This window comes from Monodelphis domestica, chromosome 5, assembly GCF_027887165.1.
Source record: "Monodelphis domestica isolate mMonDom1 chromosome 5, mMonDom1.pri, whole genome shotgun sequence".
Lineage (NCBI taxonomy): Eukaryota > Metazoa > Chordata > Mammalia > Didelphimorphia > Didelphidae > Monodelphis > Monodelphis domestica.
The window spans coordinates 307,162,329-307,172,176 of NC_077231.1; the positions used below are offsets into that span (position 1 = coordinate 307,162,329).

General features: G+C 46.0%; 1 long non-coding RNA gene across 3 annotated transcripts; it reads left to right on the top strand.

Annotated features, from left to right (window-relative positions):
• Window positions 1–642: 642 nt before the first annotated feature.
• Window positions 643–9,285, top strand: LOC103094283 (uncharacterized). 3 transcript variants are annotated; one of them, XR_008912510.1, is made up of 4 exons: window positions 643–3,232; window positions 3,959–4,193; window positions 4,596–4,735; window positions 4,920–9,285. It is a non-coding gene; the product is annotated as an uncharacterized LOC103094283 (long non-coding RNA). The 3 variants fall into 3 exon arrangements; XR_008912509.1 differs by having other exon boundaries at window positions 659–3,232; window positions 3,959–4,097; XR_008912511.1 differs by having other exon boundaries at window positions 660–3,232; window positions 3,959–4,097; window positions 7,492–9,285.
• Window positions 9,286–9,848: the final 563 nt, after the last annotated feature.

A 9,848-nucleotide genomic window follows, 5' to 3' on the forward strand; every position in this document is an offset into this window, starting at 1 on the left:
CTGTCTCCCTTTCTCTCTCTTTGTCTCCCCTTCTCTCTCTCTTTCTATTTCTCTCCGTCTCTCTCCCTTTCTCTCTTTCTGCCTGTCTCTCTCCTTGGTCAGGCTCATTCACAACAGTCCATTCAGCTCTCACCTCTATGCAAATAACTTCCTTGCCTCGACACCTAATGCCTTTTCCAGCCCCCCCAGAAGACCAGTTTCTCCAGGGGCTCCCCATCTGGATGGCCCGTCATGCCCAATCCGCACGGCTGTCCCCAAGGAGCTCCCCTTTCCTTTGTTTCCCCAAAGTCCTCTTCTCTCGATCCTCGCTGCCAGTGGCACCGGCCATCCGTTCCCTCAGCCTCCCGGGCTTGGAGCTTCGGGCTCTTATCTTCCGCGTGTCGGTTTCCAGCGCTTCTCCTAGCCAACCGGAAGCCGCGCGCCCTACCTTCTCTCTCCCGCCCCGCCAGGGCCAAGCTTCCAAAGCCAGCCTTTCGTGTTGTCTCTTTTACTGAAAATCTTCCCAGGCTCCTCCTGGCTTCCCAGGAAAGTCCACCCACCCCCGGAGACCCTCGCTCCCCGCCCTCGCCGCTTTGCTTGGGCCCCTTTTCTCTCTCCCAAATGGGCTTTGGCCACGCCCAGGCTGGGTCCCCCCGAAGTTCCCGTAGTTGATGTGGGATCCGGATAAGGAAGTCCCCTGAGGCAGCGGCCGCGGCAGTCCGGTGGAAAATTAACTTTGGGGAAAACAAGATTATAAAACTGGGGCAGGGGACGAGTCCAGAGACCGGCAGGCTGGGCTTGGCCCATTGCGCCCAGCCCCCACACCCACGCTGGGACGTGGTTTTCAGCCTTTGCGGGAATGAAGCATTGGCAGGGAGGGAGCATCCTTGCTCTTCCGACCAGGAAAGCCCCTCCCGGGGTGTGGGTTGCTGCTATTAGAACCCAAGACAAGCTTCAGTGAGCGAAGAAACAAGGGACGCCCCCTCTGACCGGACCTTCTCCCTTTTTTATTTTTATTTTGTTTTTAACTTGTGGGTGGGATGCCCGCGCCCTTCCGATGGTTCCCAGGATGACCATAGTCAGCCCGGTGGGCGTCGGAACTCCAAGCTGATTTGTCCTTTCCTAGCGTAGTCCTTCCTGCGTTCTAGAAATTCCTTCTCCAACCCATCCTGCACTTTCCCACTTCCAAGCCTTTGCTAACGCCATTCCTCCATCTCCCATCTATTGAAGTCGCTCCCCTTCCCTGAAAGCTCGGCTCCAATTCTCGTTTCCAGGTGAAGGAAGCCTTTCAAGCTTTTCCGAGTCACCGTGACGGGAACAAACAACCGCACCGCATCTCCCTGGCACCCTGGCGGTGTATTCCATTGCCTTCCGAGGCTCTGGGGCCACTCTCCAGTGAGACGTTCTGCATCTCCTGCAAATGGGCTTTTACACTGATTAGGAGCCGCAGAGTTTGCTTCATTTCTTGGCGATAATGAGGAATAAAGGAGGAGGAAGAGGAAAAAGAGAAGGAGGAAAAGGAGGAGGGGGAGGGGGAGGAGGAGGAGGAAGAAGAAGAGGAGGGGGAAGGGGGAGGAGGAGGAAGAGAGGCAGCTCCCTTAACATCCAGGAACCTGCCAGAATCCCTTCCTCTGACAGCTGGAGGCTAGCAGCAAAGCCTATACAGACTTTCAATTATTTGGAAAGTTGATTACCCGTCTACATAAAGCGCTGGCAGTCCCTGTAATCTGAAAGGGTCTCCTCCAGGAGATCTCAAAGGGAACTCTGTTTCCCTAGGTGTCACATCCTGTATAGCTGATATCCAAGGTTTGAGAACTGCCGTGCCCCCAAAGAGACACATTTAGACAGATTTAGGCCTAATGGAAACAGCTAAGGGGCATAGGCTGAGCAGGGAGTCAGGAAGACCCGAGTTCAAATGCAGCCCTTGACACCTATTAACTGTGCAGCCTTGGGTTAAGTTACTTCACTTGTTTGCCTCAGTTTTTCTAAAGTATAAAATGGGGATAATAATAGCTACTTATTAACTGTGAAGCCCTGGGTAAGTTAGATACTTATTAACTGTGCAGCCCTGGGTAAGTTACTTCAACTCTGTTTGCCTCAGTTTCCTCAGCTGTAAAATGGGAATAATAATAGCAGTCCTAGATACTTGTTAGCTGTGCAGCCCTGGGTAAGTTACTTCAACTCTGTTTGCCTCAGTTTCCTCAGCTGTAAAATGGGAATAATAATAGCAGTCCTAGATACTTGTTAGCTGTGCAGCCCTGGGTAAGTTACTTCAACTCTTTGCCTCAGTTTCCTCAGATGTAAAATGGGAATAATAATAGCAGTCCTAGATACTTGTTAGCTGTGCAGCCCTGGGTAAGTTGCTTCAACTCTGTTTGCCTCAGTTTCCTCAGCTGTAAAATGGGAATAATAATAGCAGTCCTAGATACTTGGTAGCTGTGCAGCCCTGGGTAAGTTACTTCAACTCTTTGCCTCAGTTTCCTCAGCTGTAAAATGGGAATAATAATAGTCCCTACCTGGAAGGGTTGTCCTGAGGCTCAAATGAGATGATATTTGTGAGGTGCCTGGCACACAGTAAATCCAATGTAGGTATTAGCTGTTGCTATTATAAATTTCCTACAGCAAGAGCTTCACAAAACTGAAACGGCTGCATCGTTGAGAGGTTGGGAGCGAGTTCGAGCTCTGCACCGATAGGTGATCGGTGTTGAGGGGTGGACCAGCCTGGATAGTGTCCAGAGTTCCTTCCAGGTCTGCATTCTAAGGCTGTCTGAGTGCTGACATCAGTTCCATTATTTTTGCATTTCGTGGTGATAGAGTCGCTTTTCTCTTAAAGCGGTGGAGGGGAAGGAAGGCCGGGGCTGGGCTTCTCTGCTCCGCTGTTATTCTTCCAGATTCCTGCCCTCTCCCAGAAGTGTGGGGTAGGAGAGTCCAGGGCAACGGAGAGGAGTCAGCAGAATCCCGATCCCCAGAAGGAATGTCTGAGAGCATTCTTGGAATTCTCCTTGTCTAGCCACTCCACAGATGCCCGGCCCAGGCCAGACTCCAGGGGGTGAGCCCCAAGACAGGCCAGGGAACTTTGTCCCGACCACCCCAGGAGCCAATGAGATGTTAGGGAGAGGCGACAATAAACCAGGTGGAGCCCTCTGGAGCACCAAGCCTGGTGGGCAGGCTGCCAGCTGTGTTTAGACTTCCTCAAGGGCAGAGTCACAGATCTGGCTGGAACCCTGGACATCGAGGAGTTCAGTCCTGGCAGGTGAGGAAAGGCATGAAAGTCTGAGCATTTTAAAACACTGACTCTGTGCCAAGCACCTGTTGGCACTGGGGACACAAATGGAAAAAGTGAGGCCATCTGCTCTCAAGGAGATCACGCCCCATTTGGGGGAGTCAGCCCATAACATGACGTTCAGGCGAAGGCTAGATAGACCCTGGTAAGGCCCACCAGTGGGGTGGATGGCAAGGCCCAGCGGTCTTTAGATGACTGAGACATTGGAGTTAATCCAGGCCCTCTGACTCTCAACCTGGCCTCAAAGAACTTGGAGGCATGTAGGGAGCACAATGATGGAGCAGTGACCTGAGTATGACTCCAGACTCTGTTGCTGAGACCCTATGCAAACTGCTGTAACCTGACTGCCTCGGTTTCCTCATTTGTAAAATGGGAGTGATAATAGTGATAACCTCCCAGATTGATGGGGAGATAAATGAGATCATTTGCAAACCTTAAAGCACCATCTAGTTGTAGTTATTATTAGTGACACTGAGATGACTCTATTCCATCAAAATTGGTTTGCTTTGCAATTCTACTTATGCATTACAAATCAGGGCTCTGCAAAGCTAATTCTGCCCATAGGCTTCAGCAGGTTGGCCAAAGGGCCCATGACCCCAGAAAGGCTCAGAACCCCTGCCCTAGCTAAGGCTCCTGTCTACTTTTATTCAGTCTGGTACTCCTTGAGGATGATTTGCATTCTCCTCTGGCTCACAGAATCTTTCTTCTGAAATCTTACCAGTCAAGTGGGAGATAGTTCTGGTTCTGGACAGCACAGATGCTCCACTTCATTCTTCTCTCTGAGAGCTCCGGGACCTTCTAGACCCAAACTGGTGAACCTTTGGCACACATGAAGGTGCATGTCAGAGAAGGCTGCTTCCCTTCCCCTTCTCTACCACGCCTGAGGACATTTCTTACATCACTTACCCCTCTGCCCAGCAGTCCAATGGAGGTGCTTCCTCTCTCCCCTGTCTGGGGTAAGGGGGGGGGGGCTCATATGGGTATGAGGATGAAATTTGGGCACTCGGTCTCTAAAAGGTTCGCCATCACTGTTCTAGACAATTTGTGATTTTCATTTCAATCTAACATTACAGTTGGGGGGTTTTACATTACTCTGGCTGAGATGAGGACAGTGGCAGCTGGGTTCAAGAATCTTGTTTATCAAAAGGCTCCAAAAGTCCTGGGTCGTCTTTTTGCTGGCTAGAGGCAACTCAGTATGGAAGGTACCATCTCCCACCTTAGCAAAGAGATGGAAAGCCCAAGAGGGTGATCCAGGTGGGAGCAGAGAGGAGAAAGATAGGTGGGTCCAAAGCAAATCTTCTTATATCATCTATCTTCTGTTTATATATTCTAGAAATCAAAGAGGCCAGCTCATCTGATAAAGGGATCATGGAATCATCTACTTAGAATTGGAGCAAACGTGGAATCCCAAGCACTTCACTTTCCTAAAGAGGAAACAAAGTTTCAGTGATAACACCAGACAAGTAGCCTTGGGTAAGATTTGAACTCAATTCTTGACTCCAAGCCCAGCATTTTATCCACATACCACCCACTTATACACACCCTCGGGCGTGGAACATCTGTTTATCCCATTTAGTGGAAATGGTAGGAAATAATCATATTTGTAACATAAATCTAGAACTGACTTTATCTAATCTGACACTCCCCCAATTTACAGATGAGGAAAGAACACCCAAGAGGTTTCAGATATTAAAATGTATCTGGCTAGCCTGTCTATGACTTCTGCACCCCGGGGTCAAGAAGCACAAAAAGTCTGATGACTTCCCCATAAAAGGTGGTGCAATACTTGAAGGCAGGTACTAGTTTCGCTCCTGTCTACTTTTATTCAGTCCAAAAGTACTCTTTCTAAGCTGACATGATCTCTGAGCCCTTTACCATCTTGGTTACTTCAAGACACTTTAGTGATGTCCCTTTCCCTTTCCTTCATTCCTTCTATGTTAAAATAAATACAATATTTATGTTTTCCCTCTGTGTGACTTTCCTTCCCCCATCCAAATTATATTTCCATATGTCTAGAAATGGAATACAACTATCTCTCTCTCCCTCCCTCTCTCTCTCTCCCCCCCTTATATACACATACACATATATATGCATGTAATATGTTCACATATGTATCACATAAAAATGCACATATAGCTTTATTTAAATTTTTGATGATCTTTTTCTTTTTTTTTTAAACCCTTACTGCTGGGAGCCATTAAAGACCATACTGTTTGACATAGTCTACGTGGAAACTGGGGACTGCAAAGCAGCCACCAGGAAGGATGGAAACACCCACTGAAACCCCCCCTAAGTAACTTTCCTTATTACTATCCCCTTATTATTGGAATTACTATGATTATTTTTCTTACTTAGTCCCAGGAAAAAAAAAGATGAGAGCAACATGCTTGCAGGGTTAATACAGATGCCCCACTCTGTCCCTCTAGGATATTACCAGGAGAGCCCACTTACAAAATTAAACCTAAGGATTCTTATATACCCACTTAGATAGGACCCTCTTTTCTAGGCATAAAAACTTCTGGCAAGTCTGTGCTCTGAATTCCCTAACCTATATCTGGGTCATGTTGATTCTACCCACTGATCCTGCCCTTAGCAACAATATTTCATATCTCTCTAGGCTTCCTGTCTGTTGTTGGGTTCCATGGAAACATGTATGTTGAGAATGAAACTGTGTGCCAAGTAGATATATGATCATGAGGGTATAAAATAAAGCCAGGCCTCAGCCAGGATGGAGCAGTTTATCCTGTGAAACCTGTGCTATGGGTTTAATGCAAAAGCTGTGTCCCATCCATCATTTTGCTGACCCCAACCCCTGTGGGAGGCTGGCCCACCCCACAGCACCTTACCTTCTGTCGTGGTATCAATAGTGTGTATTGGTTCCAAGGCAGAAGAGTGATAAGGGCTAGGCAATGGGGGTTAAGTGACTTGTGTTAAGATTAAAATTTTAGGCCAAACTGTGGCAGGTAAAAATTAGTTTTACTCTAGAAGTATTATATTTTTAGAGATTTATTTAAGATTAAGAATTTAAGAAAATACAAGTAAGAAAGCAGGTGCCTAGGTGGGCCGAGAGGCCCATTCAACCTCATTTACATCATGAGAGACATGTCTGCTTGGAAGCGGAAACAGGAAAGAGAGAAAGAACCATAGGTGGACACTCTTTAAATAATAATTTGTTCTTGACCCAGGTGAGAATCTCAGTGAGATTAGAGGGCATCTTGGGAACTAGAGCAAGGACTTCTAGGGATTGGAGTCCGGGGTTCAAGTCTCCATTTTTAAACTTGCCCAGGGTCATCAGCTGGGAAGTGTCTGTGGCCAGATTTGATCCTAGGACCTCCCATCTCTAGGCCTGGCTCTCAATTCCCTGAGCCACCCAGCTGCCCTCATTGGTAAGCAGTCTGATGGAGATTTTCCATGCATAATCACGTAGCCATATTGTGGAAGAGATCTCAAATGAACAAAAAGAAGAGAGTGAAATTTGGCATGTTTCAGTCTGCATTGGGACTCCCTCAGTTCTCTCTCAGATGAGGGCAGATGGCATTTTTCATTGAGGCTCACATCCCCAATGAGAACTCCCCTTTATAGTCAGGCAAAACAAAAGGCTCTGAGCCAAATCCAGAAATATAGGCTTCATTTGGCACTGCCCACCTTGAGATTTCCAATGACTGGGGGCTGGCAGGGCCCCTTCACCACCACCTTCCCTGAAGACACACTTTCTGGTCAGTTTTCTGAATTCTTGGCCACTTCTTCCCTTCGTCCCCGCTGGTAGCCCCATCAGCTCTTCTGGTTCTGTTTGTTTCACTCTGTACTAACTCCTAAGTTTCCCCAACCTTCTCTGAATGTTCCATATTCACCCTTTCATATAGTACAACACAATTCCATTCTTCAAAGAGCACAGCTTGTTCAGCCACTTCCTGAGAATCGCTGGGCATTCGCTTTCCTTCTGGAGATCGAGAGGAACCAGGCTGTCACATTCACTCGCTTCTTGCAGAGGAGAGGTTGAACATAAGCCGGGTTGTCTTGATTGTACCTCAGGCTCGGAAAGCTCTAGCCTAGTGACAAGGACACATCTAGTCAAAAACGCGTTGAAGTTTCCTTTTTAAAATGAGCCCATTCTCTTTTCTTTTCAATCAACCTGAGGACTCATTAAGTCAAAACAAAACCATGCACTTAAGCAGCCAAGCAAGGCATGTAACCAAGACAAAACAACCTCCCTCCCTCCTTTGCCACAGATCCCAGTGTCACCGGGAGGAAGGCGACATAAACAGTTTGGACAATTCATGGCCCACTTTGAACATGTCTCTTCCTCTGAAGCTACCGTTGATGTAATCTGATGGGCGGCTTTCTGCATGGTGCTGCAGGCTCCCCGTTCTTCTTGGGGGCAGGGACTGTCCTTTTTTTCCCATTTGTATCCCCAACGCTCAGCACATCTCTATGTCCTACTTTCCAGTAACTGCTCTTTCGAAAGGTTAATCTTGGGTGGAGGCTTCAATCAGTCTACAGTTGGAACAGGAACGAGGCAGAGCCGAACCGCAGGGCAAAATACCTAAACTCAGATTTGATGGTTTTGAGAACCGGATTCAAGAAATATTTGTCAGGCTCCTGGGGGCCCTGTTCCTGACTCCCCAGCCCTCTGCCCCCAAATAGAGGGCACTCTGCCACTTCCTGAGATGTAAAAAGATAGAATCCTTGCCCTCCGAGGGGGTGAAATGGTACACAGTCAGCACAAGATAGAAAAGGAATGGCAATCCATGGTATTAGTCAGATTGAACAAGATAAGGGAGGAAGGATGGCTAGTTCTACACACATGACCTATTTGAACAAGATGCTGTAAGAAATGGAGACTGAGAGAAACCTGAAGACTTACATGAACTGATGCAGAGAGGATGATTTGTATTCTTATGTCAATATTGTAAAAAAAGAACCATTCTGCAAGCCTTAAAAATTCTGACCAAGGAAATGATCAATCATGATTCAAGAATAAATACTACCCATCTCTGGATAGATTTGTGGATGTTATTTAATTAATTAATTTAGAGTATTTTTCCAAGGTTAGATAAATCATGTTCTTTCCCTCCCCTTCCCTCAGCCTCCTCCCATAGCTGACTTGCAATTCCACTGGGTTTTACATGTGTCATTGATCAAGACCTATTTCTATTATTATTGATATTTGCACCAGGGTGATCATTTAGAGTTTATATCCCTAATCATATACCCATCAACCTATGTGATCAGGCAGTTGTTTTTCTTCTGTGTTTCTGCTCCCACGGTTCTTTCTCTTAAGTCCCTCAGAATTGTACTGGGTCATTGCATTGCTGCTAGTAGCAAAGTGAGTTACATTTGATTGTGCCACAGTGTATCAGTCTGTGTACAATGTTCTCCTGGTTCTGCTCCTTTCACTCTGCATCCATTTCTGGAGGTTGTTCCAGTCTCCATGGAATCCCTCCAGTTCATTATTCCTTTGAGCACAATAGTATTCCATCACCAACAGATACCACAATTTGTTCAGCCAATTGAATTCCCCAATTGAAGGGCATCCCCTCATTTTCCAATTTTTTGCCACCACAAAGAGCACAGCTAAGAATAGTCTTGTACAGGTCTTTTTCCTTATTATCTCTTTGGGGTACAAACCCAGCAATGCTATGGCTGGATCAAAGGGCAGACAGTCTTTTAGCACCCTTTGGGCATAGTTCCAAATTGCCCTCCAGAATGGTTGGATCAATTCACAACTTCACCAGCAAATGCATTAATGTCCAGACTTTGCCACATCCCCTCCAGCATTCATTACTTTCCTTTGCTGTCATGTTAGCCAATCTGCTAGGTGTGAGGTGATACCTCAGAGTTGTTGTGATTTGCATTTCTCTGATTATAAGAGATTTAGAACACTTCTTCATGTGCTTATTAATAGTTTTGATTTCTTTATCTGAGAACTGCCTATCCATGTCCCTTGCCCATTTATTGATTGGGGAATGGCTTGATTTTTTTTGTACAATTAATGTAGCTCTTTATAAATTTGAGTAACTAGACCTTTGTCAGAGTTTTCTGTTATGAAGATTCCCCCCCCCCCCAATTTGTTGCTTCCCTTCTACTTTTGGTTGTATTGGTTTTGTTTGTACAAAATCATTTTAATTTAATGTAATCAAAATTATTCATTTTACATTTTGTAATTTTTTCTAACTCTTGCTTGGTCTTAAAATCTTTCCTTTCCCAAAGATCTGACAAGATTACTATTTTGCATTCACCTAATTTACTTATAGTTTCCTTCTTTATATTCAAGTCATTCACCCATTCTGAATTTATCTTGGTGTAGGGTATGAGATGTTGATCCAAACCCAACCTCTCCCATACTGCCTTCCAATTTTGCCAGCAGTTTTAATCAAATAGTGGGGTTTTGTCCCCAAACTGGGGTCTTTGGATTTATCATAGACTGTCTTGCTGAGGTCATTTACCCCAAGTCTATTCCACTGATCCTTTCTGACTCTTAGCCAGTACCATATTGTTTTGCTGATCACTGCTTTATAGTATAGTTTGAGATCTGGGACTGGAAGGCCACCTTCCTTCATTTTTTTTTTTCACTATATCCCTTGAT